The 25,148-nt window shown below is 38.1% G+C and overlaps 1 long non-coding RNA gene across 1 annotated transcript; it reads left to right on the top strand.

The window, feature by feature from the left end:
• The first annotated feature begins 8,167 nt into the window (after positions 1-8,167).
• On the top strand, positions 8,168-9,192 carry LOC138177262 (uncharacterized). Its single transcript, XR_011172461.1, has 2 exons — positions 8,168-8,997; positions 9,094-9,192. It is a non-coding gene; the product is annotated as an uncharacterized lncRNA (long non-coding RNA).
• The last annotated feature ends 15,956 nt before the right edge of the window (positions 9,193-25,148 follow it).

Below are 25,148 nucleotides of genomic sequence, written 5' to 3'. Positions count from 1 at the left end.
GCAGAAAGGCAGAAATATTAAATGCCTAATTCTGAGTTCATGATGCAATAAAAATCATATGCAATAAAGGTCCATGAAAAGATAGATTAAAAACTAATTGGAAGCTAAGCAATTTAATTCTAAAAAATGAGTGGGTCAAATAAGAAATTATAGAAACAATCAGTGACTTCATTCAAGAGAATGACAATAATGAGACACCATACCAAAATTTGTGGGATGCAGCAAAGGCATTTCTTAGGGGAAGTTTTATATCCCTGTGTGCATTTATGAATAAATTAGAGAAAAGGGAGGTCAATTAATTAGGCATGCATTTGAAAAAGCTAGAAAAAGAAAAAATTGAAAATCCCTAATTAAATACTAAATTAGAAATAATGAAAACCAAAGGAGAGATTGATAAAATTGAAAATAAGAAAACTATTGAATTAATAAATAAAACTAAGAGCTGGTTTGATGAAAAAAACAATAAAATTGATAGAACCCTAGTCAATATGACAAAAAAGGAAGAAAAAAGAAATTATGAGTATCAAAAATGAAAAGGGTGAATCTACCTTCAATGAAGAGGAAACTAAAACAACAATTAGGAATTATTTTGCCCAATTGTATGCACATAAATTTGACAATCTTAGTGAAATGGATGAATATTTTAAAAAAATATAAGTTGCCCAGATTAACTGAAGAGTAAGTAAGTTACTTAACCCCATCTCAGAAAAAGAAATTGAACAAGCCATCAGTGAACTCCCTAGGAAAAAAATCTCCATGCCCAGATGGATTTACTAGCGAATTCTATCAAACATTTAAAGAAAAATTGATTCCAATACTTTACGAACTATTTGGGAAAATTGGTGAAGAAGTCCTACCAAATTCTTTTTATGACAAAATATGGTACTGATACCTAAATCAGGAAGAGATAAAACAGAGAAAGAAAATGATAAACCAATTTCCCTCATCAACATAGATGCAAAAATTTTAAATAAAATATTAGTAAAAAAGACTACAGCAAATTATCACATGAATCTTTAATCACTTTAATCAGGTAGGATTTATTCTAGGAAATCAAGGATGATTCAATATTCAGAAAACTATTAATATAATTGATCATAAAAACAATAAAACTAGCAGAAACCACATGATTATCTCAATAGATGCAGAAAAGGCTTTTTGACAAAGTACAACATCTATTCCTATTAAAAACACTGGAAAGTATAGGAATAAATGGAGCCTTACTGAAAACAATAGGTGGCATCTATTTAAAACCATCGGCAAGTATTATATATAATGGGGATAAACTAGAAGCATTTCCAATAAGATCAGGGGTGGGGGCAGCTAGGTGGCACAGTGAATAGAGCACTGGCCCTGGAGTCAGGAGGACCAGAGTGCAAATCCAGCCTCAGACACAACACAAAAACTAGCCATTTGACCCTGGGCAAGTCACTTAACCCCAATTGCCCTCCAAAAAGCAAAAAAAAAAAAAAGATCAGGAGAGAAACAAGGGTTTCCACTATCACCCCTCTTATTCAGTCTGGTACGAGAAATGTTAACAGTAGCAATTAGAGAAAAAAAGAAATCAAATTATGCAAAGAAGAGACTAAGTTATCACTCTTTATGAATGATATGATGATATACTTAGAGAATCCTAGAGAATCAAGTAAAAAACTACTTGAGACAATGAATAAATTTGGCAAAGTTACAGGATATAAAATAAAACCCACAGAAATCCTCAGCATTCCTGTATATTTCTAATAAAACCCAACAGCAGGAGATAGAAAGAGAAATCCCATTTAAAGTTACTGTAGACATTATAAAATATTTGGGAATCTACCTGCCAAAACAAACCCAAGGCCTAAATGAACACAGCTACAAAATCTTTTTCACACAAAGTCAGATCTAACTAACTGGAAAAACATCAATGGCTCATGGCTGGGTCAAGCTAAAATAATAAAAATGACAATTTTACCTAAATTAAACTACATATTTAGTGCCATACCAATCAATTTACCAAAAAATTACTTTGTGGACCTAGAAAAAAATAGTAACAAAATTCACTGGGAATAACAAAAGGTCCAGAATATCAAGGGAGTTAATAAAAAGAAATGCTAGGGAAGGTGGACTAGCTATACCAGATTTTAATTTGTATTATAAAGGAGCAGTCATCAAAACTATTTGGTACTGGCTGAAGAATAGAGCAGTGGATCAATGGTGGGTACATGAGACTCAGCAGTCAATGACTATAGTAATCTACTCTTTGATAAACCAAAGACCCCAGTTTTAGGGATAAGAACTCACTATTTAACAAAAACTGCTGGGAAAAATGGAATATAGTATGGCAGAAAGTGGGCATAGACCATTATCTAACACCATATACCAAAATCAAGTCTAACTGGGTGCATGATCTAGGTATAAAGGCTGATACTGTAAGCGATATGGAAAAGCAAGGAATAGATTACCTGTCAGATTTATGGAGAGAGGAATACTTTATGACCAAACAAGAATTAGAGAGCATTATAAAATGCAAAATGGATAATTTTGATTACATTAAATTGAAAAATTTCTGTACAAAGAAAGCTGATGTAACTAAGATTAAAAGGGAAGTGGAAAATTGGGAAAGAATTTTTACAACCAATGTCTCTGATAAAGGCCTCATTTCTAAATTACACAGAGAATTGACTCAAAGCTATAAGAACACAAGTCATTCCCTGACTGATAAATGGTCAAAGGATAAGAAGAGGCAGTTTTTAGAGGAAGAAATTAAAGATATCTTTAAGCATATTAAAAAATGTTCTAAACCACTATTGATTAGAGAAATGCAAATCAAAACAACTTTGATGTATCATATCTCACCAGGCAAATTGGCTAAGATGACAAACATGGAAATGATAAATGATGGAGAGGATGTGGAAAAATTGGAAGATTAATGCATTGCTGGTGGAGTTGTGAACTGATTCAGCCATTCTGGAGAACAATCTGGAACTATGTCCAAAGGGCTATAAGTAATTTCATACCCTTTGACCCAGCAATACCCCTTCTAGGTTTATATCACAAAGAGATCATAGAATTGGGAGGAAGACCCATATGTACAAAAATGTTTATAGCAGCTCTTTTTGTGGTGGAAAAGAATTGGAAATTAAGGGGATGCCCATCAATTGGGGAATGGCTAAACAAGTTGTGGTATACGCATGTTATGGAATACTATTGTGCTATAAGAAACAAGGAGCAGACGATCTTCATATTTACCTGGAGAAGCTTATACAAACTGATGCTGAGTGAGAAGAGCAGAACCAGGAGAAATTTGCACACGATTACAGACACAATGTATATTTGATGAGCAACTTTGATATACTGGACTCTTCTCAGCAATGCAGGGTTATAAGTCAACTCCAAAAGACTCTTGATGGAAAGAGATGTCTACATTCAGAGAAAGAACTAGAAAGAACAGAGTTTGAATGCAAATTGAAGCAAACTACTTGCTCTCTTTCTTTTTCTTGTTTGGTTTTGTTTCCTCTTTCCCATTGTTCATTCCATTCTACACAATCCTTCTATATAACCTGTCTAATGTGAAAGTATTTGCAGATCCTATACTTGATTTTATTCTACCATGAGGGTGGGGAGAGAGAGGGGAAGAAAATTTGAAACTGAAAAATTTGTGGAACCGAATCTTGTCAACTAAAAGTAAATGAATAAATTAATAAAGACCAAAAAATTTTTGAAAACATTAGAATTGGGCAAAGTGAAGCCAGCAAAATTATGAGAGATCAAGAAATAACTAAACAAAACATGAATAAAGAAGAGAAAGTGAAATATCTTATAAGAAAACAACTGATTTGGAGAATAAATCAAGGAAGGAAAATATAGAAATAATTGGACTAACTGAAAATTACAGTCAAAAAAAGGAATTTTGATAAAATAATACAAGAAGTGGTTTAGAAAATTGTCCTGAAGCATTAGAACAAGGGGGGGGGAGGCAAAAATAGAATAAATCTATCACCACTTAAAAGAGATCCTATGAGGAAAATTTATAGGAAAATTATAGTCAAATTATGAGACCTTCACCTCAAGGATAAAATATTAAAACCATCAAGATTAAAATTATTTGAATATGATGATGCCACAGTTAGAATTTCTTAAGACCCTGGCAGTAAAGACATTAAAAGATTGTAGGTCTTGGAACACAACATATTTAAGAGCAAAAGAACTGAGGCTCTGGCTGAAAATATCATACCCTGTAAAGTTGAGTATTATCCTGCATGAAAAAAAAAACAGACATTTGATAAATTCTCAGTCTTTCAAGACTTTGTGTTTTTTTTTCTTTTTGGAGGGGGAAAGGTAGGGCAATTGGGGTTAAGTGACTTGCCTAAGGTCACATGGCTAGGTTTTATGGTAAGTGTCTGAGGCTGAATTTGAACTTGGGTCCTCCTGACTCCAGGGCTGGTGCTCTATTCACTACACCACCTAGCCACTCCCTTTTCAAGACTTTGTTAAAAAAAAATCTTGAACTTCGTAGAAGATTCGACATATAAGAACCAAGAGAAATATAAGACACCTACCAAAGACTGATTATAAGGGATTCACAAGGGCAGACTGTTCATTTTATATATATAATGTACTCAGTGGAAAATTCAACGTCCAATTACAAGATGAAAGAGTGACATAGAAAGGTAAACAAGGAAAACACACACACACTGTTATTTAATAAGAGAAAACTGTTTATAGACAAGTAGAGGGTATGAGTATAAATTACACAAAACGACAATTAAAAAAAATCTTGTTAAGGGCTACAAAGGGACTGCAATGGAAGAAGAGGAATGAATGAAATAGAAAAGGGTAAATTATGCCACACAAAGAGGCATAAAAACAATATAGCAGAGGAAAAAAAGGGAGGGAGATGAGTATTATATGAGCTTTTCCCTCATTGGGTCTGGTGCAAGGAGGGAATAACAACCAGTTAAGCATAGGACTCTATGGAGAAGAGACACAAAACATATCATATTAGAGGGAAAGAGGGGAGGGAGAGGAGTTGGCATGAAATTTGTTCTGGTCACACTTGGTGCGAAGAAGAAATAACATACTTCATTAAGTATAAAAATATCATACAGGAAGTAGGAGGGAGAAAGGGCTACAAAAGGTGGTTAGTAGGGAGGGAAGAAGTAAGGGGGAAGGTGAGGAAAAGGGAGGGGGGCTGATAAGGGAATACTGAGGGAGGCAGTGGTCAAAAGGAAAACTATTAGGGAGGGGAAGGGAGAAGGGGAGAAAAATATAAGCATTAACAGGGGGGAATAGGATGGAGGGAAAAAAACAGAAAACCATAACTGTGAATGTGAATGGAATGAACTCTCCCATAAAACGGAGGCGGATAGCGGAATGGATTAGAAATCATAATCCTACAATATGCTCTTTACAAGAAACACATCTAAAACAGAGGGATACACAAAGAGTAAAGGTAAAAGGCTGGAGTAAAATATACCATGCCTCAGCTAAAATAAAAAAGGCACAAATAAAGTCAGATCTAACTAATTGGAAAAATATCAATTGCTCGTGGCTGGGTTGAACTAATATAATAAAAATGACAATTTTACCTAAATTAAATCATATATTTAGTGTCATACCAATCAGTTTACCAAAAAAACTACCTTATAGAGCTAGAAAAAATAGAAACAAAATTCATTTGGAAGAACAAAAGGTCCAGAATATCAAGGGAATTAATGAAAAGAAATGCTAGGGATGGTGGACTAGCTATACCAGATTTTAATCTGTACTAAAAAGCAGCAGTCCTCAAAACTACTTGGTACTGGCTGAGGAATTGAGTAGTGCATCAGTGGAATAGATTGGTTACACAAGACTCAGCAGTCAATTACTATAATAATCTACTGTTTGATAAACCCAAAGACCCCAGTTTTAGGGATAAGAATTCACTATTTGACAAAAACTGCTGGGAAAACTGGAATATAGTATGGCAGTGTAGTCAAGAGTCCTCAGGGTTGCTGCCACCACAGGTTCTTGGATCTGCTTTGATAAAGGAAAGTAACTCAAAATGGGTTAACAAGCTTACTTTAATCAGTCAGATATGTATCATTCACCTAGTTCAGGGGAAAAAGGTCAGCACCCCGAACTTCAGAATACACAGACAGAATTATCAAGTCAGAGAAACAGATCAAGTAGACAGATTTCCAAACTGTCCAACCATTACATCCATACCAAATCAACATCTGGGTTTCAACATCTGGGTTTTTCAAAGCCGAGGGGAGGCTCTCAACAATGGCTTCCCAGAATCCAGATCAAATCACAGAACACTTCTCAAAGTGAGCCCCCAAAACAAAGCTACACATCAGGGCTTATATAGCCTTCTCCTGGCTCAGAGAATGTAACAACCTTATTGACTCACTGGTCAATCAAGAAGTATCTACTGAAAAACAAACCTCCCACCCCAGGCTCCAGGTGCACTTTAGCCTAGGGGCAGGGAAGATCTTCAAATTTACATTCCCATTACAGGCAGAAAGTGGGCATAGACCATTATCTAACACCATATACCAAAATCAAGTCTAAATGGGTGCATGATCTAGGTATAAAGGCTGACACTCTAAGCAATCTGGGAAAGCAAGGAAGGGTTTACCTGTCAGATTTGTGGATAGGGGAAGATGTTATGACCAAACAAGAATTAGAGGGCATTATAAAATGCAATATGGATAATTTTGATTACATTAAATTGAAAAGCTCTTGTACAAACAAAGCCAATGTAACCAGGATTAAGAGGGAAGTGGAAAATTGGGAAAGAATTTTAACAACCTATGCCTCTGATAAAGGACTCATTTCTAAAATATACAGAGAATTGAGTCAAATCTATAAGAATACAAGTCATTTCCCAATTGATAAATGGTCAAAGGATATGAACAGGCAGTTTACAGAGGAAGAAATTAAAGATATTTATAAGTATATGTAAAAATGCTCTAAATCACTATTGATTAGAGAAATGCAAATCAAAAAACTCTGAGGTACCACATCTCACCCAAGTCAGATTGGCTAAGATGACAAAACAGGAAAATGACAAATGCTGGAAAGCCAATGCATTGCTGGTGGAGTTGTGAACTGATTCAACCATTCTGGAGTGCAATCTGGAATTATGCCCAAAGGGCTATAAATAATTTCATACCCTTTGACCCAGCAATACTACTTCTAGGGTTGTATCCAATAGAGATCATAGAAGTGGGGAAAAGACCCATATGTACAAAAATATTTATAGCAGCTCTTTTTATATTAGCAAAGAATTGGAAATTAAGGGGGTGCCCATCAACTGGGGAATGGCTGAACAAGTTGTGGTATATGCATGTTATGGAATACTATTGTGCAATAAGAAAAACAAGGAGCAGTTGGACTTCATATTTACCTGGAGAGGCTCATACGAACTGATGCTGAATGAGAAGAGTAGAGCCAGGAGGAATTTGTACACAATTACAGACACAACGTATGTGTGATAAGCAGCTTTGATAATCTGGACTCTTCTCAGTGATCCAGAGTCATAAATCAACCCCAAAAGACTCATGATGGAGAGAGATGTTTACATCCAGAGAAAGAACTGAGATTGAACCCAGATTGAAGCAAACTACCTGCCCTTTTTCGTTTTTGTGTTTGGTTTTGTTTCCTCTTTCCCATTCTTCATTCGATCAGTTACAACCTGACTAATGCCTAATGTGAAAGTATTTGCAGATTCTATATACTTAATTGTATGACGCTATGGGGGAGGAGGGGCGAGGGAAAGAAAATTTGAAACTCAAGGAATTATGTTAATGAATCTTGTAAACTAAAAGTAAACAAATTAATAAAGACCAAAAAAAAGAGTATTAAGAGTTGGGGATGCTAGGTGGTGCAGTGAATAGAGCACCAGCCCTGGAGTCAGGAGAACCTGATTTCAAATGTGACTTCAGACACTTAACACAAAAAAACTAGTCATGTGACCTTGGGCAAGTCACTTAACCTCAATTGCCCTCCAAAAAGCAAAAAAAAAAAAGTATTAAGGGTTATAGTCTGTGATAGTAATGGCAATTAAAGATTCCCCTGTATTGGCTTGGTTTTCAAATTGATTGTATTAAAACCCAGAGTTTGTTAATCCCACCTGTGGGATGGGCTTGTTGATGTGAAAAGAAAGTCCTGAAGTGGGAGGAGCTGGTGATGTAGATTTGGAGAGACAAGAGAGAGGCGGAAGTTCTTTTTGGAAGCAGCACCTCGTGGAGAGAGAGAGACTAAGAGATTGCTGGTGGCCGCTTTGAATTGCCCTGGACTTTTGAGACCTGCCCCCTGAGCTGCCAAGGACTGAGGAGACATGGCTGTTTTGCTGGTACTTTGTCTGTCTGTTTTGATGTTATTTTGCCAGATTTGTCCACTGGTGAAAGACTGTCCTGTTGAAGAAGTCCTGGAACCTGGCATTTGGTTAAGAAGGCCTGAGACTGTCCTGCAGACAGAGAGTGAATACTGTCCACTGGTGAGGGACAGTACTGTTGTTGCAGGGGTCTGGAGACTGTCCGGCAGACAGAATGAATACTGTCCACTGGTGAAGGACAGTGCTGTTGTTGCAGGGGTCTGGGAGCCTTTCTGTTGGTTCAGAAGCCCTGAAGAAGGATTTTCTTGTTGTATGTTTACAGAAATCCTGGGAGAGGGCTTTGCTAATGTGTTCAGGGGTTCTAGGACTGTTCTACAGACAGAGGATAAATTCATGAAGGGACTGGCAATGTATCTTATGGCCTTGTTAAGCCTTGTCTCCCCAGGAACTAAGATTGCTGAGAACTTGCCTCGTGTCAAGATGAAGAAAAGACCTCCATTTGGGTATTAAGTGCTGTGTTTAAACTTGATGTAACTCTGGGGTAGATTCAATTGTGATCCAGGGGTGGGGAACTTTTGACCTTTTTGTGTTCTATGGTTGAGCAAATGAATGTATTTTACTTATGTTTGGAAACTAATCTCCATTTGAGAAGAGGGGCTTTGTGGTGGACTTAATTAAGGTATAGCCTAGGGGTGGAGAAGTATTTGGAACAGAGACTTTGTAATTGATTGAATGATTGGAAAGTCCTGGGGTGGGGTAGGCCTTGGAGATTATTTAATCACACTTAGTAAATGCTGTATTTTGAATGATGTCATGTTTTGATCTTCTCTGTTCTGGGTTTGTTACTGAATAAAATAGAGAGCACCTATGCTGGTATTTTGAACCTGGGAAGTTGCCTTTGCTTGGTATTACATTACATAGTCAAACCTCTAAAAATGAAAATGTATAGTGTTTCTGGGTGGGTGCTAAGTGTCTGAGCCCGGGATTCGATCTCCAGGTCTTCTCAACACTGGAGCCGGTGCTCTTACTTGCTGTGCTACCTGCCCCCCCCCCTATAAACATTTTGAATGCAGAATGTCCAAAACAGACCTCAGTGCCTTTCTCCCCAACCCTCCCACCTCCATAGTGCCCTATTTTTGATGAAAGCATTTCTGTTATTCTAGTTACCCATGTTTACAGCCTCCTAGTAATTCCCAAATCCTCAATCTACCTCACCCACATATCCACTTAGTTACCAAATCTTGTCAATCTTACCATTACAATATCTTCAACCTGACCTGATTCAGGCATTCATCACCTCCAACCTAGAGTATTGTAATTATCTTCTAGTTGATTTCCTTTCCTGTAACTTTTCCCTCTACATGCTAGCTAACAAAGCTAACAAAGTGATATTCTTAAAAGGAATGTTTGACCATGTCATTCTCCTGCTCAATAAACTCCAGTGGCTCCCTATTATTATGATATTATCCTTTGTGTCTTAATCATTTATCCATTTTGACCTTCCCTTGGTATATAGTAGGAGATATTGGTGTGTATACCTGGTTTCTGCCATATTGTTTTCCAGTTTTGCCTGCAGTTTTTGTCAGATAGTGAGCTCTTATTCCAAATACAAACTATTTCTTTGGTACTTAAATTGAATGGTCTTTCAAATACTGCCTCCCACCTATCTTTCTAGATTTATTAATAAATTATTCCTCTTTGAGCTGCCTATAATCTAGTAAAACTGGCCTTCTTGATGTTCTTTAAATATTGCATTCCATCTTATCTCCATGCCTTTGTACAGGCTGACTCATGTACATACAAGATATGTACAGTATAATTTCAGAGGGAAGGCAATAGGAGTAGAGGAGTTGGGGAATAAGGCTATATAATTTACCACCTTACTAACAAACACAGTGCTAATGGAGTTCATAAAACTGAGGACATGTAAAGGCGGATAGGTGGCACAGTGAGCAAAGCACCTGCCCCAGAGTCAGGAGGACCTGAGTTCAGTTCTGGCCTCAGACACTTAACACCCACACAAAAAAATAACTAGCCGTGTAAACTTGGGCAAGTTACTTAAACCCAATGGACCTCCAAAAGGCAAAAAAAAAAACAAAGAAAACACTGAGGACATGTAAGGCTGGTGGATTAAAGAAAGACGTCCTGTTCTATACTTCCTTTATCTCAGAACATGGCCTCAGGAATGATTGGGATGCAGACTCATTGCCACTAGTCAGAGATTTAATCCTCCTCTTGGATCATGACACATTGTCACAAAAGAGTAATTTGGAAGCCAGCCTATTACAATATAATCTATTACTTTTAGAAGAACAGAACAGGATGTGCCTAGAGGTTAACTGCTGTCCAAAATAATAACATAATTCATTTGTAAAAATTTCAAGGGAATCAATAAAAAAGTGAAGGAAGGTAGCCTAGCAGTACCAGATCTCAAGCTGTATTACATACAAACTGGTAATCATGAAAATAATTGGGTACTAGCAAAGAAAAAGAGTGGTGGATCACTGGAATAGATTAGATACACAATACACAATAGTAAAGAACCATAGTCATCTAGTGTTTGATAAAGCCAAAGACCCCAGCCTCTGGAATAAGAACTCGATATTTGACAAAGACTGCAGGCAAAACTGGAAAACAATATGGCAGCAACTAGGTATGCACCAGTATCTCATACTGTATACCAAGATAAGGTCAAAATGGGCACATGATTTAGACACAAAGGATAATATCATAAGCAAATTAGGGAGGGCATGGAATATTTTACCTGCCACATCTATGGATAAAGGAAGAATTTATGACCAAACAAGAGAGAGAGCATTCCAGGATATAGAATGGATAATTTTGATTTCAAAAATTAAAAATGTTTTACACAAACAAAACCAATGAAACCAAGATTAGAAGTTAAACAGGAAAGAGGGGAAAAAATATAAAGTGAGGTTTGGCCTGACTCTTGAAGGAAGCCAGGTAACAGAAGTGAAAGCACACAGAGCTTTGCATGCAGTAGGAGTTCAATAAAAGTTTGTTGAATTGGTCTGAATTAAAGGTTGTCCCAAGGCTCCTCCTTTTGTATATCCTGTTGCTGCTATCATCACAGTATAGAAAATGTCAAAGATAATGTTCCCTGATCTTTCCTCATACCCTAGGTTAATGCAGTTATATACCCATTCCCCAGCAGGGTGACCCAAGTGCTAATTACTTGGCCTGATTAAAAGTGAAGAAACAACAGAAATGAGACTTGCCCCCTCCTACTTTCATCTTACTCCTCTTTACCCTACTCTACTCTTCCTTCTCCTTCCTCCTCCCCCTTCTTGGAAAAGCCAATAACTAGGTTAAAATTAGACAGTTTGAGAAGAGTTTCTTCATTTCTTCTATGGAGAGAAAAAGTTCTCTTCCCCTTCATCCATTCATTAAGGCAATTCACAAGTACTGTTTGGTTGTCTCCCATCTGTTCCTTCTACTCCTATGTCCTCAGAATTGGATGGTGGTTTCTAACTAATGTCCTGCTTTCTTCCTCTTTGATCTTCCCACTTTCTTTACCTCAGTTGACGTGTAACTAAGCAGATATGTGATGATCTTTTCACCACTGGCACTGCTTCTGTGTTGATATCTCAGTCAGTCTATTGAGATGTTGTAAGAACATCAGAACTGCCACAAAGGGCCATCAAAAATTATCATCTTCTCCACTAAAGTATATGTTAATGAAGGGCATAGTTTCTTTACCTGAACTCCACTTCATGTTAAGGACTTGTCCTATAATCCTTGTTCTCTAAATAACCATCAGGTAACCATCAATTAAATATTTAGTCTTGGTGACTTTTCATTAACTTATAATAAGGACTAAACTTAGTATTTAATCAGGATAAGAAGCTCACCCATGAGGAGATTCCCGCTACCAATATAGTCTAGAACCCTCGGGACAATTTAGAGAATTACTTAGAGCAAAGGTATCAAACATCATGTTCCAGGAAACCAGATCAAAATGTAGTAGGGAATATAAAATAAATTAAAAACACAATAGAACATAGATAATGTTAATATGTGGTATTCTAAGCCAATATGCAGCCAGCAGGGATTCTTATGTGTGACTTAAGTGTCCCAATTTCTAATTGACTTTGATACCACTGGCCAAGAGCATTGAGAGGTTAAGTGATTCTTCCAGAAGCTTTGTATGCCCTATGCCATAGTAGTAGTAGTACTAGTATTAGTACTAAGTAGTAAACACCACCACAACTTCTATTTATATAGTTTGACTTTAGAGTTTAAACTTGAAGTTTATAAAATACTTTCATGGCAATTCTCAGTGTGCTATATGAAGAACTCCCCTTCCTCCATACCTATCCCACCACCATGTACACCACCACTCCTACTACCACTAACCATTATTATTATCAACTATATAAAAATGTTTTTATATGTCCCTTTCTGAAAGAACACTCTTCCACTAAAGTCCTACTCTGATGTCTCATCATGACAGGGAGATAGGCTCTGGGTCCTCAAAGTCTCTGCTAGATGGTTATAAGCTCCAGCAGGTGCTACCAAGAAGAAATAGCTTTGACTGAATGTCCAATGCTAAACCAAACACTTGTTATGCAAGGCCCAGTCTAGCTAAATGCAGAGAGATTCATCACCAGATTGGCCACAGGATATTGAATTTTCCTAGCAAGATCAAATATTAAAAGTCTTTTAATAAGTTATAGAGGAGTTGGTAGAAGTAGTACACACTCCAGTGAAATCACAGGTCATTGTACTAAAGTTGTGCTGTGGATTAACTATATCCAAAGCTCTATATGAGGCACCATATTAGGATCAATAAATTTAAGACAAAGTCCCTATTCTTAGAACAAGATAGTCTATGTACAAAAACACACAAACAGAGCTTTGGGACAAGTCAATATATATATATATATACACACACACACACACACACACAGTGCACAAGTACACAGAGAACTTTGTCCTTAAATCAAGACAGTGTATACATACACATATGCACACATACACACACACACAAATATACACAGAGCACATGACCTTTGATACAGAGCAACACATCCACAACAATGATAATAGTAGCCAACATGCATATAGCATTTTAAATTTTTCCAAGTGGTTTTTCCATGTTATCTTATTGGAATCTCACAACCCTGTAAAGTAGGTACTCTTCACATGACTATTTTATAGATGAGATGGTCCTGAGTTATCTCCATCTTGAATCCAAGCCTCCTGGTACTAAGATGAGTGTTATTTCTACTGCACCATGCCAGGAGTTTTTGAAAGATAATTATCAGATTTAAAGAATTAAGGGTCATTGGACATCACAGATCAGAAGTTTAGACCTAGAAGAGACCATACAGCTGTTATTAAGACCTCAAAATATAGAAGAGTAACTAGGTAGAGCAATGACTAGAGCTGCTGGACCTGGAGTCAAAAAGACTCCTCTTCCTGAATTCAAACACACTTGCTATGTGACCCTGGGCAAGTCACTTAGCCCTATTTGCCTCAATTTCCTCATCTGTAAAATGAGTTGGAGAAGGAAATGGCAAACCACTCCAGTACCTTTGCCAAGAAAACTCCAAATGGGGTCATGAAGGATCTGAGACACTGAACAGCAACAAAATATGAAGACCTATATACAGCTAGATCTCATAAGACCACATAAGGATTCCCCTGAAGTGGTTGCATTATTCAAATTCACACTATTTATTTCCATTGGGCTGAAACCACTTACCATATTTTCCATAAGTATAACTTCGAATAGTGTGAATTCAGATTGCAGGTGATCAATTCAGGGGATTCATTACTTGCACTAATAGGGACATGGTCGCTCCAACCCCTTTATTTACAGCATGGTGTAGTGGATAGTGAGGGACATAGAGTCAGGTCAACCTGGGCTAATCCTGACTTAGATACCTACTATCTGTGTGGTCCCAGGCAAGGCATTTGGAGTCTAATCTTGAAGCCCCTATTTTCTTCTCTGTAAAACAGAGAAAGGGCTGCTAGCTAGAGCAGTTTTATAATCATTTAATATCATTTTTGAACCTCAATAAGATTCAAAGCCCTAACTAATCAACCTGATTGCTTTCCCTTGCTCTAAAAATTCCCTTTACTGTGTCAGTAACTTGAAAGATAAGGTCAACAATGGGTATTCTTCCTGTTTATGACAGAATAGTGGGATTTCTCTTATCTTGGGAGAATACTCCATATGGGGGAACTCAGATATCCTAGGATCCTAATTTCCAACTGACACTACCTTGCCAATTGTCTTGTCTGATTGTATTCACAAATATATTCAATTGTGAAACTTCCTTTGTAAAAACATATGGAGACCATAAGTCTGAGGGACACAGACATCCTAGGATTGTCCTAAAATATATAAAAGAACTTTCTCATTCTTGTATCAGGCAGTCAGAACTTAGATTCTGGCTCCATGCAGCATGTATCTGCTAGCTTTAAGGGAACAAATTGTATAAATGTATATCACCTAGCCTGTTTGTCTTCTTTTACAAAACTTTCAAGTCAACAAGTTGATAGAGCACCAACAGTTCTTGATTCAGGAGGGCCTGAGTTCAAATCCAAGCTCAGATACTCACTAGTTGTGTGACCATGGGCAAACTACTTTAACCATTTGCCTCAGTTCCTCATCTATGAACTGGAGAAGGAAATGGCAAAACCTAGGTAGGCAAATCACTTAACCTCTCACTGCCTCTTGAAACTGGTTATGTCTATAACTTTCAGAAGCATCAATCTGAATTGGTAGAGGAATTTTGTCAGTAACAGCTCTATATACCAACAAAATCACAGGTCCTATAAAAATATTATTACAGATGAGGAAATTGAGGCCAAGAGAGAAGTAAAATTGCCGAATATCACAGAAGAAATAAGCAAAAACAATAATAAGAAAAGGGACCTCTGACACCAGATCCAGAGCTTTTAATTTTACAATGTTATTTCTTTTACTATTCTATCTCTCCTGTGAGTGACAATTTCTTTTTCCTACCCAACACTCTTAATCACAACTGTAACCAATATAACTAGAAATTCTTGTACTATATGCAACTGTCCCAGGGGGTAAATGGCATGAAATGAACCGTCCCTAGAAGTATGGGGACAGGACATTGCCATAAGGAAGGGACACTGAGATCCAAGGACAGGGAGCATAAAGTCAGTGGGGGAGATTAGCTGGAAATACTTCCCTCCTCCTATTTTAATTGATTATTCTTACTAGCTGTGTGGTAAACACTTGTTCTCAAGCCACTGAAATACTTCAAGCATGCTCTCAAAATTGGTGCCCTGGAAAGATCAGTTGCTTTATTTTAGAAGTACCCAGCCCCATGCACTCATAGAGTATAGCTACTGGCAGAAGACCCCAATCCAGAGTGAGTATCAGCACTCAGTGTAGGGGAAAAGGGGCTGCCATTTGCAATGTTGTCAAGAGCCCCTCCCAAGAGGTCCTATAAGGAGACCATGGGAACTGTTAGGCTGCCTAACCATGCCTCTATTGGCGAGAGGGGAGAGTGTATATAGCTTTTTGTCATACACACCATTCTGTATGCCCCCCTTGGGGCACAAAGCCTGTAGATAGACTTTTCCCAGAGACCTGACCCAGAGTCTTACCTCCCCTCTTCAAGCTTATAAAATGCTAGGGCAAGATCACACAAGGTTTTTTCTTTTCTTTTTTGTCCCCCCTAGCCTGTGCTTCCTTCCCACCCACCCCCTTCCTTCCCTCTGCTTCTGTGCCCACCTTTTCCTTCTTTTCCTTTCACTGAAAAACTTCTCACTGAAACAAATTCTCTTTCAGGAGAATTATATCCCTTTCTCTTGAACTCCAATGAGAAGCCTTAGGTAAAAGATGGAAGAAACCCTAGAGCTTCTATCCAGAATATCCAACTGGATACTGAAAACCTGGTATTTCACTTCTCCGTAAATAAGTCTGGATGAGTCATAGCTGGTGGCTTTACTCCTTGCAGTAAAGACCAGGTCTCAACTCTGGGAATCCCTTTTCATCGTTCTTGGGGATGTTATAGGTCTAGAATATTGAAACATTGGGCTGCCCTGGAGACTGGTATTGATTGAACACCTAGGCTATTGTGTGAAAAGAGAGCGGAGCCACTGGAATCAAAGTTATCTCCCTACCCTCCTTCAGAGCTTGGTCAGCTGGCTGTGCAGACATTTGGTAGGTTTCATCTTTATTAGAAATCAGTTTCAAGACAAAGCCTTTCACTTGTGTCTGAGCTCCAGAATTCCCTCTCCGAGCTCTCCCCTTGCCACCTTCCTTTTCTCTTATTTTAGTGTTATTCTCCAGTCCTTACTATTACTCCACAGTTTCAATCAGTTGCCAAATCTTGTCTATTGTGCCTTCCCAACTTTTGCTGCATCCTTTTCCTTCCCTCCACTCACCACAAATCTCCTGACTCCAGTCCATTATCACACAATTATCAGTCAGTTTCCTGAGTTACAAGTCAGATTATGTCATTTCCTACTTAATAAACTGAAGTGAGCTCACAATTTCTTAAAGGATCAGATATAATACACTCCTCTGCTTGTTGTTCAAAGTCCTTCCCAACCTGGTCTCAAACTGCCTTTACAAACTTACTGCTCACACATATCACTCCTCTTCACATTCACTAAGATGCAGTCAAACTGCTTTCTCACTATTCCTCACACATGCTCGCCACCTTTCAGGCTTCTCCATTGGGATGCAATCCCTCAAATCCATTTTTCAGAATCCTTAATTTTCTTCAATATTCAGACCAAAGGACCACTTATGCATAAAGACTTTCTTGACCCACTCACCACCCCCCAGAGATCTCTGTCTTTCAATTATATTGTTTTCTCCTCCAGTTAAATAAAACTCCTTGAGGCTATTCTTCCCATTCCTGGGAATGTTCTCCTGCACCTTGTTCAATGCCTAATAGGTGCTTAATAAGTGCATTTTGCTTGCTTTCTGGATGCTCCCCAAATGTCAGCTGAAAGCCAGCATAGGGCCTGAAGGAAGTCCAAAAGAATTTCATTAGTCTGACCCAGGCCACTAAGAATCCCTATATTTGTTCCTTCTGTCTGTGTGACAGAAGATAATCCAGTGGAAAGGACATGCACAGCTCTGCTCTCTTCATTCTAGGATGAATTCTGAACATTTAAGACAAGTTGGTATCTGAGGGTCATTCATTTTTAAATTTTTTTCACTGGATTATTGTCTCCATGTCAAAGAATAGAAAGGTGAACATCAGCCTACAGGTGTGTGCCATCTGGCTTTGAGGCTATGCTGTAAGGACGGCACATCCTTAATGCCACAAGGGACTTATGCTAAAAAAGTCAGCCGTATAACTAGAGGGCATCTTTTAATCAAGAAGGAAAGACCTAATGGGATTCCAAAAGCACGGGTGTATCTGCTTCTCATCTTTTCCTCTCTCCCCTCCCCCAAACTAGGATGTAAATTAGGAAGACTTGTGCTTTTTGGCATTTTTAATCCAGCTATTGAACTTTTTAGTATCTTTCTTTCCATCCCTTTCTGTCCTTTTCTACCTGTCTTGGTTCTTTCCTTTCCTTTCTCCTTTTCCCTTCCTTTTCTTTACCCCACTGTCAAGATACAAAGAGGCAGCTGGCTAAATGAGTACTGCTGTCTGGGTGCATGGTGGGGTGGAGGTAAGAAAATCATTACTGTTTATTTTACTTTCTACCTCAAACTTTGCATAAAATGTTAGGCTATTCTTAATTTTGGAAGCACTGAGTGATTAGGACTTTTATTCTGCTTTACTTTGTATATTATTACATCATTTCTTTTCCCTACAACAAAAATATAATGCAGAATGGTCTGAATAATCATCTATTGGGGATATTCTAAAGAAAATGCCAATCTGTATTGAATGTGAGATTGAATAAGATTCAGGTGACTTTATAATATGCCTTATAATTCAATTCTTAATTCAATATCTCTCCTTTATTATCTCTACTGTAGAACAAATATCTGTTTTCTTCAATATTTCTTATAGATTGTGATTTCACTCCCCTCATAGTACAGAGTCACCTTTTTCTGGAAGCACTCTACTTATCAAAATCTCTAAAAATGTGCAACCAGAACTGAAAAGGATATCCAAATGTGGAATGAACAGACTAAAATAAAGCAAAATTATGATTTTCTGTGAACTGGATATTATCATTCCATTAACTTAGCCTAAAAGTATACTAACTTACTATAGACTTATCATAAACTCAGCTCATGTCAATCTGTATTGTGTTCAACTAAAGGAACCCGAAGTCACATATACTGTGTTTTTTTTCCATTTGTACTTCCACCAGGACAGATCTACCTTGTGCTTATCTTGTTCTTGCATATCTGATTCCTTAAACCTTAATTTTATTATCTATTGAATTGCTTCTGCTTTAGTTTGAACCTAGCCACATAGGATCATTTTGAAACTTAGTTTTTATCAGTTATGACCTAGAAAAAAGATCTGGGATTGTTACAGACAAGTGGTTCTCACGGGGAATGCTATCTTTTTCTCTGGATGTTCTGTAAAATGTTGCCCTTGAAATACAAGCCATTGCAATCTTTTATCTATTTTGAATTGCCATGTCATCCCACTCCCTAGTTTTTCTCCCACATCTTGAGACTTCCACGTTCCTCAGTCGCTGCCCCCAGCTGCATTTTGCTGCCTGTTCTTCTAGCCTGGCATTGGGAAGATCACAGTAACAACTGCATTCTCAGATGCAAAGGCAAGGCTGCATCCTCTGCATAGAGACTTGGAGAAGCAAAGAAGAGGATTGTGGGGAGGGGAAGGAGCAGTGGAAGAATCTCAAGAGTCTGGAAATGAGTACAGAGGTGCAACTATTTGGGAACTTTCCTCTGCTACCAGTCTAAACACTCCTGATGCCTTGATTTCACAAGAAGAACAATGCTTTGTTATGAGGAAGAAAAAAAGTTGAGAACAACTATTATAGAGGGCTATAATCAATGTAGAGGATGGACTAGGGGAGCTTTTTACACACGATGTGCATTCTCTATAAGTAGGAGAACAAAGGGTAGTGATGGAAGGAGTTTGAGCTAGATGTCAAAGACAGAGATACAAAAAATCAAATTGGGATTTAGTCATGTCTTCCCCCAAACTATTTTAGCTGCATGAGAGGATATTAGTATCCAGTACCCCAAGTATATTCTCTTGGTTCATAGTGCTGAAGAGAGGACATGCCAGCCCTTGCCCCTGTCCTAGCATCTATTCCTTCAATGCCTCCTTGAATCAAAATTTAAAAAAAGAAAATCCTCTTCTCTTAGGCTCCCCCACAAATTTTAGGGCTCTGAATCCCCATTATACCCAGGGTTCAATTACAACCACCCTCTCTTTTCTTTCTTTGTGTATCTGTAGAACCCTAGTGTTCACTCCATCCAGTCTTGGATTGTTCCACCAAAAACAGTTCTTTTGCTCTCAAAAGTGTTTCACACCCAGAGACTCACCTCCATAGCCACCAGCATCAAAGAGGCACATTCACACTCCTAAATGGGCAATGGGAGTTATTGTTAGCTAAGAGCAACCACACACTTTCTGTAGCCTCGGGGATCAGAGATTCGCCACTTGGCAGCATCTTCAGCTACAAAATCCTGGTGGATTTAGCCCCCTCATCCCTAGCACTTTTCTCTTATCCTGGTTAGTGAATGTCTCATGACCAAATATATGTAGTTGGCCCCAATCATATGTCTTATCTCAGTTTAGTCATTTTTTACCACCTACACTACTTCCTAATTCCATCTCTGCCCACCCTGCTACCTACCTCCATCTCCACCTATACCTCTAATTTTCATTTTTGCAACTGAAATCAAATAATTATTAGTGGACCATTGCTTCAGGAAAGTGCATATCAGTTAATACCTCTATTGCTCCATTCAACATCCCTGTGACTTTCCGAGCCAAAACATACCCTCCCTGGCCACCATTCCCCTATATATATTTTCACCTCCTATTGGAATGTTAGCTCCTTGAAGGCTGGGATAGTTTCACTTTAATATCTGTATCCTTATCACACAGCAGGGTGCTTGGCACATGTTAAGTTCTTAAACAAACAATTATTCATTCAATCAATCAGCTAATAGAGGTGTAGGGTGTTCAGGGAAGACTAGCACTTCTGGTGTGAGAGCTGTCAAGCCTTTTTCAGGGCAGCTTTCTGTCTTTGGTGTCCACTTGACTCACCCAACTCTCACCTGTGACTCCAAGAAGCTGTAGCCTATGCAGAGACCACATACCAGTGAACCATTTTGTCAGACAGGCTAAACCAGTTTTAGGGTAACCAAGGGATCTCAAACCTTTCAGTAAGTTAGGGGAGCATGTGAAACATGTGAAAACTTTGCCCAGCAGAATGGGTGGATGAGAACAATTTGCTCCAATGGCCATGAAGGTGGCTGAAGCAGGCTCTGTGGAGCACTTAGAGCTTGGTTAGGCATTGAAAACACCAAGGCATCCGTGCATCCTAAGCCATTGCCATTCATCTTGACTTTTGTCTTGCCATTAGATTTTGATGACTCTAAAAGAGAGAAAGACTGACTTCAGCAGCTCTGCCTCATTAAATACAATGCATGCACAAAACAAAAGATATCACCCATTTTATTATTTTTACCTATCTCAACATCCTGTGGTGACAGGCAAGTGATGAGGCAGCAGGTGCGATACACTGGGAGCTGTAGTCACAACCCTGCACACAGCTGGCCTAAGTCAAAGGGTCATCTTCTTACTGGACTGAAGTAGTAGTGGGATTTGGCAGCCCCGTGGGTGTCTGTGCAGCCTTTGTAAAGGGCTGCACTGCTCATTTCCTGGCATGAGAAAGGGGCTAGAAAAGATGCCCTACAATTGTCTGCTTCACCCAGCCCTGGTCTGCTTGCTGTGGCAGGTGGAGATCCCACCTTGTGCTTGAAATGAACAAAAATTACAAAAACTTTTGTGATAAATGGAATGTGAACACTATGGACAACAAGAAATCTAGTAGACCTGAAATATGAACAAATCTTGTGAGAGAATTCAGCAGGCATTGCATGCAGATAGTATCCCTGAGTAAAAAAAAAAAAACCCTGGCAAATGAAGGCCAAAAGTCGGAGCTGGATATTCATTCTTCTAGAGTGGCCAAAATGATGGGAAGAACCTTGAGGCTGGCATAGGTTTTGCAATCAGAACTAATCTAGTCAACAAGTTTGTATCCCTGCCAAAAGGAGTAAATGACAGGCTCATGACAATGTGATTGCCACTTGTAAGAAAGCACCATGCCACCATCAACACTGTGTATGCTCCCACATTGACAAACCCTGATGAGGTCAAAGAAAAATTTTATGAAAACCTGGAGACCCTCATCTTCAATGGGCCAGAGGACAAGGTTATAATTCTGGGTGACTTTAATGAAACAGTAGGCACAGATTACTAGACATGGCAGAGAGTCATTAGAAGGAATAAAGTCGGAAACAGCAATAGTTACTTACTACTGAAGACTTATGTATCTCATGACCTTCTCATTATCATGTTCCATTTGTCTAAATGAAATAAAAATTTGTGGATGCACCCTCACAGTAAATGTTGACATTTAATAGACTAGGTCATTGTAAGGAGAGGAGACACACAGGATGTGAATGATGGAGGCAATGTATGGCGCAGAGTGCTGGACTAACCATAGTCTTATCCTCTCCAAGTTAAATATTCACATTCAAGAAAAGCAACAGCCCCAAGGAAAGACTATTACAAGAAGATTTCATGTCAACAGATTGGGGTACTTCTTGGAGCAGAAACAGTTCAATGCCAACTTGGAGGGAAAGCCGAGCCAAAATACAGTTGGCAACAGTGGAGGAGAAAAGGAGTGGATAGATTTCAGGGCACAATACTGCATTTACTCATCTGGGTCAAAATACTCACAAACATCAAGACTGGTTTGACAAAAATGATGGGGAAAACAAGAAGCCAGAGTAGGTACAGACTATTAGACATGGCAGAGAGTCTTTGGGAGGAATGGAGCCAGAAACAGCAACAGAAACAGTCACTTCCAACTGAAGACTTATGGGTCTCATGACCTTCTCATCACCAACACTACCTTCCACTTACTTAAATGCAATAAAACTTTCTGGAGGCACCCTCACAGCAAACATTGTCATTTAATAGACTATATCATTGTAAGGAGAAAAAAAAACAGACAGGATGTGAGAGTGACAAAGGTGATATGTGACACAGAGTGCTGGGATGATCATAGATTTGTATTCTCCAAGCCAAACATTCACATTAAACAAAAGTGTCAACCCCAAGGCAAAACGAATATCAGAAGACTTGATGTCAGCAGATCAGAGTGTTTCTTCAAGTGGGAACAATTGTTGCTAACTTTGAGAGAAAGCTAAGCCAAAACACAGCAATAGTGGAGCAGAAAAGGAGTGGGTAGATTTCAGGATACAGCACTGCCTTTACTCATCTGGTCCAGAACACTTGCAAACATCAAGACTGGTTTGACAAAAATGATGGGGAAAATGAGAAGCTACTAAATGAAAAAGGAACATAAATAGGATTTATCAGAGATTTTTATAGTTCATCTATCTCTAAGAAGACAGTGTTTAATTCCAAGTAAAGTGCAAGTGAACCTGAGAGGCAGGATTTTTGGCTCAGCAAGAAAACAGATGAAATTTGGTTTTATCCTAATAGTAAAAATCCAAAGTGCTTTTATTGTGCCCTGAAGGCTATTTATGAACCAAAGGCCTAGGGTACATCTCAACTGTTAAGTGTTAAAGGAAACTCACTGATTTGTGATAAGAAAATGATCATGGAGAGATGGACTGAACACTTTCACTGTGTTCTCAACAATCAACAATCAATGCCGAAGTCACTGACCTCATTTACAAGTCAATTCCTCTCTAGCCAAATTTCCAATGGAAGAATAGGGGTTATTTTGATTTTTGTTTTTAATAAAATTAGTATTTATTCATTTATTTATTTGCTTTTTGGAGGGGTGAAGGCAGTTCAATTGCCGTTAAGACACTTGCCCACCGTCACATGGCTAGTAAGTGTTAAATGTCTGAGGCTGGATTTGAACTCAGGTCCTCTTGACTCCAGGGCCAGTGCTCTATTCACTGTGCCACCTCGCTGCCCCTGAAAAATAGGTTTTGAATACTACTAGCCTCCTCTTGTGTAGAAAAATAGCATAACCAAAATTAAAAGAGAAACAGTTAACAGATAGGCAATCTTTGCAGTAAGTCTCTCTGATAAAGTTTCATTTCAAAAATATATTAGGAACTGATACAAATTTATAAAAAAGAAACACTATATAATTAGTAAATGATCAAAAGATAAGAACAGGAAGTTTTCAGTTGAAGAAATATAATACTTGAATAAGCATGTGAAAAAAATGATCCAGAATCACAAATAACTATAGAAGTGCAGATTATAGCTTCCATTAGATTCTTAAAGATAATTTCAAAGGATTCTAAAGAAAGGCACACAGGACCACATGGATTAAAATATTTAGAGAAAGACAGCCAAGAATGGATGAGTTGTGATCAAGTAAGAAATTCTGAAGACAAAGAAGGAAATCATTCCAAAAAGGAGGGACAATAATTCATCTGAAGAAACCCCTTATGGATGCACAGACTCTTCAAGTCATTTATATTCTTTTAAATGTGCAGAAAATGCAGACAAAGCTAGGTAACATTAGACAATTACAAGGATAGGATATAGCATAGTCTTATAAAAGTATTTTCAAGAATGCTGCAGTTTAGAATGAACTGAGCCTGATGAAGGAAGCTAAACTAATATAGCTAGCTGGGTGGTACAATAGATAGAGTTCTAGGCCTAGATGGAGGAATCCCTGAGTTCAAACTGAGTCTCAGATTTTGTTAGCTATATGGTACTGACCAAGTCATTTAACATCTGTATGTCTCAGCTTCCTTATCTATAAAATGAGGATAATTATTTTATAAGGTTGCTGGGAAAATCAAATGGCATTTTGATAAAAGTGCTTAGCACAGGGCCTGGCATTGTGGTAGGCACTTAGTAAATATATATTCCCTGCACTCGCCTTCCCTAAGGATACAAACGAGAGTCTTAAAAACTATACGGGGAGAAAAAAGAGGAACAAAGAAGAGGGAAGTTTAATGATTAGGATAGATGGGAAGATCTCAATTGATAATGGAGACAAAGTAGAAGTGCATGATTCTTTTTTTCTGCAAAGGAGTTTTTTTAACTACCTTTTAAAATAGAAATTATACTATAAAAATGACCAACAGGGAAGGTAATAAGCAGGCATATAGCCATACATATATGTGTATATATGTATGTATATATATATATATATATACAGATATAAACATATGTGTGTATGTCTATTATGTTCTAAAATTCCTGCAAAGCAAGTATTATTATTATCCCTATTATACAGATGAGGAAACTGGGGAAGACAGAGGGTGAGAAACTGCCCAGGGTAACACAACTGGTAAATATCTGAGACTAGATTTGAACTCAAGCCTTCCTGACTCCAGGCTACTCACTTTACTATATCACCAACTACTCCTAGGGAATTGATACTGAATATAAATGAAGAGTTAATTTAACAAAACACCAAGTTATCCTTGGCGCACCTGAATCGTCCATCCTAAATGAACTACCTCCCCAGGTTCTGGGAGAATTGGCAAATATGATTTCTGAGACACTAACAGTGGCATTTGAATGACTACAGAAAACGGCAAAGATATCATTCAATTAGAGAAGGGCAAACGTCCAGATTTTCTACAAAGGGAAGAAAATAGTGTGCAGTTATAGACCCATGAGCTTAACTGTGATTCCTGGGAAAATTCAAGAAGATATAATTTAAAAGATGGTTGGTGGATATTCAGAAAGGGATG

The sequence above is a fragment of the Petaurus breviceps genome, unplaced genomic scaffold (genome assembly GCF_028583685.1).
Source record: "Petaurus breviceps papuanus isolate PSGF00001 unplaced genomic scaffold, PetGlider_PUasm1.0 90383, whole genome shotgun sequence".
Classification (NCBI taxonomy): Eukaryota; Metazoa; Chordata; class Mammalia; order Diprotodontia; family Petauridae; genus Petaurus; species Petaurus breviceps.
The sequence above is the reverse complement of the archived record's forward strand: the minus strand, read 5'-3'. Positions and strand labels throughout refer to the sequence as shown.